The sequence below is a fragment of the Salvelinus sp. IW2-2015 genome, unplaced genomic scaffold, assembly GCF_002910315.2.
Source record: "Salvelinus sp. IW2-2015 unplaced genomic scaffold, ASM291031v2 Un_scaffold4996, whole genome shotgun sequence".
Classification (NCBI taxonomy): Eukaryota; Metazoa; Chordata; class Actinopteri; order Salmoniformes; family Salmonidae; genus Salvelinus; species Salvelinus sp. IW2-2015.
In genome coordinates this window covers 50786-55630 of record NW_019946264.1, presented here as the reverse complement: position 1 = coordinate 55630, position 4845 = coordinate 50786, and the positions used below count along the sequence as shown (strand labels likewise).

At 39.3% G+C, this 4845-nt stretch overlaps 1 pseudogene; it reads left to right on the top strand.

The window, feature by feature from the left end:
• The first annotated feature begins 532 nt into the window (after window positions 1–532).
• Window positions 533–2126, top strand: LOC112077856 (parvalbumin beta 1-like; annotated as a pseudogene).
• Window positions 2127–4845: the final 2719 nt, after the last annotated feature.

The window sequence follows — 4845 nt, the reverse complement described above, 5'->3', positions numbered from 1 at the left end:
AAGTAAATTGCTCTCATGTAAAATATAAAAAGTTTAGTGTAGCCTCATATCTTATAATATGAAAATATAAACATAAAAGCATCATATTGTCTCTAAACCAACGCGGTTTACGCACATCCAATATTTCACTTAATGCAATGAATGACTGGAATCTCTTACAAAGACATTCAGAGTAACACAAAATCGTTTTAAACAGACCTCTCAAGTCCAGCATATAACACGAAGACTACAACCCTCCTTAGAAACCTCACCAATGACCGCGTTGATATCCTAGGCTAAACGAACCTCTCAATATAAACGGTCGGAATCTTTTTAGCAACCGTCGATTCCATCCCTATCACTCAGCAGAAGATATTCTTAGCAATGGGGGATTTTAGGACTTTTTTCAAACGCACCTTTTAAGCATCTTCATTTAAGAAACTTAAAATAGATCGGATCTCTTGCCAGTGGACCACCCCCCACCCCCTCGCGTGTCGGTTACATTATGCCTCGAATTTCGGTTGAGTGAAAGTATATAAGGTCAGCAGTATCGATGGGAACTACACTCGCTGCAGTCGCCTGAAGTCTTCTCTTTCAACCGTTCGCCAAAGACGTCCAGAGGTGAGTTTCAGTGCGGTGCGAAGGAAGTACAGGAACCCAGATCCAGAAAATTGCAACAGCACCCAGGCTTTTGCTGTACATTTTATCATATGCGCACTTTACAATTTACGTGGGACTGCAAGCGTTGTGTCATCCAAACACCCAAAGGCTGAGATTTTGTTTCTGTATTTTTTGGCTTTATTTGACGCACCCCGGAGCGGGATGGATTTGGACAATTGCAAATCATTTCTCAGATGGAACGTTTGGAATGCAACATCAACATCTTTATCAAATACCCACATGTGCAGTGGGCTGCCTTAACTATCAGGGCTTTCCTTTTGGGAACCACTAAAAACGTTTCAATTGGATTTGATATGAATTCCCAAATTACACCCATTGGTTGAGACAGACACATTTAAGGGCAGCTTGACACATTTGATTTGATCTGTCTCATTGCGTTATAATCACACGGATGGTGAAAGGGGCTCTGCTATTATCAAAAGACCACCAGCCAAATGCTGGTAAACAGTGGCTGGTCGGTTTGAAATATTTGTTTGACATCCTGCGTAATGAAGTGGATTATCTATTTGAAATGAAATAAGATGGGTTGAGTCCGTGCTGAAATTTTGTTTGGTAGGAAGTCTGAGTGTTTGGTGATTTGTTAATATTTGTAATCATTATTTTTGTGCCCTGGTATTGCACAATATAATCATAGTTTAGTATTACCTGGTAATAACCTCTCAAAACATGTTGTAGATTAAATGCAATGCTCAATACCGAACGTTGCATGCTAAATCAAAGTTGTATTAAAGTAACAATTTCTCCCTTTTTTCAACATTCAGCTCAAAATGGCCTGTGCCCATCTGTGCAAGGAGGCTGACATCAAAACCGCATTGGAAGCGTGCAAAGGTAGGCCCTAGTTTGTTAACTTCCCCCTCCACCTAAAAAGCCCTTTCAACCCAATTATGTTGTATGATAAATGTGAAATTAGCAATATGAACACACGATTACTCTCTAGATGTAGTTGCATTGTGTGTTACTCGCAGGTTACACATTAGGCATTATCCTTCATATTTGCGTTACAGCCGCCGACTCCTTCAACTTCAAGACCTTCTTCCATACGATTGGCTTTGCCTCGAAGTCCGCCGACGACGTCAAAAGGCTTTCAAGGTCATTGACCAGGATGCAAGTGGCTTTATTGAGGTGGAGGAGCTGAAGTAAGAGCCATGCACCATTACAGTACAAATAACAGACAATTGATTAAATCAATGCAGGAGACTGTCCACTTTACCCAATTGTATCGGTGCGCATGCTATCTAAAAGGCAGTGCGCATTGGTGCATTGGTCTGCATACATTCAAATGAAACTAAACGAATATTTGTTTCTCTTTCTCTAGGCTGTTCCTTCAGAACTTTTGCCCCAAGGCCAGGGTACTTACCGATGCAGAGACAAAGGCTTTCCTCAAGGCTGGTGATGCCGATGGTGATGGCATGATTGGAATGATGGTAAGAAACATAGCATACATGGGATAATCAATGCGTAAACCAATGTCACTTGCATACAGTGGTGTAAAGTACTTAAGTAAAACAACTTTAAAGTACTACTAAGTAGTTTTTTGGGGGTATACTGTACTTTACTTTACTATTACTTTACTTTTACTTTTACTTCACTACATTCCTAAAGAAATAATGTACTTTTTACTCCATACATTTTCCCTGACACCCAAATAACTCGTTACATGTTGTGCTTAGCAGGACAGGACAATTGTCCAATTTACACACTTATCAAGAGATACATGGTCATCACTACGGCCTCTGATCTGGCAGACTCACTAACCACAAATTCATATTTTGTAAAATTGATGTCTGAGTGTTGGAGTGTACCCCGGCTGTCTGTACATTTAAATACAAGAACATGGTACCATCTGCTTTGCTTAATATAAGGAATTTGAAATGATTAATACTTTTACTTTTGGTACTTAAGTATATTAGAACCAAATACTTTTAGACTTTCACTCAAGTAGTATTTTACTGGGTGACTTCACTTTTACTTGAGTAACTTTCTATTAAGGTATCTGTACTTTTACTCAGTATGACAATTGGGTACTTTTTCCACCATGCTTGAATATTATAATGATGTTTATGATCTGGTGTCAATCTAATATTTTAGGCCTAAGATATGAAAGTAAATTAATGTTATAAGACACGGGAAAGGGTTAATGTTTGTATCTTTCTTTTGCAGAGTTCGCTGTATTGGTTAAGCAGTAGAGCAACTGACCAAGAACTCACCTGAAGGAACAATATTGCCAAGACCTCCCCATTTCATCTGAATATAATACTTTTTATACATTTGCTTGCAAGAAGTTTCCTCCTGTGCGGCACACTGTCCAAATGATGATTGTGAATGTAGCGCAGATGTGTTCATGTCTTATATGAATTTTGCTTACTGTAAAATCTATGATGCACTTTTCAGGAAAGGACGATAAAAAATAATCAATATTCTTTGGAATAAAAGGTCTTTGTATTATTTCCTATTTAATTAATCAAATGTGTTTATCTGAGTTCAGATGCCATTAGTTTAACTTCACACCCATAAAAGGAACCGGTTTATATGAACTGTAATTGAGAAAACGCCTGCCATTTTATTCGCTATAAATTATACATAATAATTCATAACACATAGTCATTTGTCATGTTTTGCTGATAAAAAAAACACGATGATCATTGTGCAAGTACAAGTTTACGCACAAAGGCGCTCAGGCACACACAAACCGAGGTGTGAGAGAGAGAGAGAAAGAGAGCGAGAGAAAGACAGAGAGAGAGAGGACAATAAAAGTCAATCAAATAAATAACAGCATGGTGAAGCACCAATTTAGTTTCGCCCTCATATGAAAATAGGTAACATAAATGTTCTACTTAACATTAGATTCATCTATAATTACATCCTATCCTAGACTAGAGACAAGGATTGGGGGTTCAAGTGATTCCAATTATGTTTGATACAGAACTGTAGAGCAGTGGTTCCCAACAGGGGTACTAGGACCCCTGGGGTACTTGGCCTATCTACAGGGGGTACTTGAGAAGACTCATCAGACCATAGGCCTACTGGTAAAATGCACATGAGGGGTACTCCAGGGGTACTACGGGCAGAGCTAAATGCAGTTAGTGGTACATTAACCGAAAAAAGTTAGGAACCATTGCCTTAGAGTCTGCATACATACAGTATATATGGACAAAACACATGCTTCATATGTTTTATAATGTTTTTAGTCAATCAAATGTATGTATAAAGCCCATCATCAAATGCGTCTCTATGGCTTGATGTGCGGTATTACAGTTGGCCTACTGACATTACTTAGCAGCCCCACATGGGAGTATAGTCCATGCGTTGGCGTTATGAGTCCACTAGATGGTGGCAAACCCAAAGACAGTGAGTCTCTTCCAGGGCAGCGTTTCCCCTAAATAGAGCCAGAGGTGCGTACTGAGGTGTATTCAGGGTAGTGAAATATAATTTAATTAATATAATAATCATGAAAGCTGATGCGATTCCCTCGATAGGTTACATTTCTATCTGAACGTTAACTGTAATGTTACACTCTCCTGAACAGGTACTGTGATACTGATGGTTTGTCGAGACTGATGATTCATTGACAACTGTAACATTTATAGCTAAACCTAACCCAACTACGGAAAGAAGTGACTTCGCGTAGGAGGTTAGGAGAACTAACGCAGCAGGTTAGGATAATGAATGCATCAGGTTAGGAGAATGAACGTCATTAAAGGTGTGGGTTAGGCTTAGCTAAATGCTACTTGTCAACAACTGTGATCCCGACGCTACAACTATGAGCTGTACTCCATCTAGCCACAACCGTATAAACCATCAGTCCCGACAAACCATCAGTAGGCATACTATATAACATCAGCCCTGATGTATGTTTGAAGAGTCACATAAAAACGGAGAACGAACCATGAAACAACATCTCGTGCAACTTTTTAACCCATACACCCACAAAACGGGAACACTAACTGCCATTGACTTAGGCTACTATAACCATGTCAGGCAGAGCTGCCTGATTTAGTCATTGACTTTTGGTATTGGGCATTTGGCGATATATTACACTGTCACGAGGAAAAAGCCAGTGCAAACAAACATAAAATAGCGCCAATAACATTGAAATATGATTTAGCACCACCGACAGCGGCTATCGGAACCCCCTGCGACCAGAAAGTTTCAGGACCATGTTCAAAATTCATGTAATCATAATAC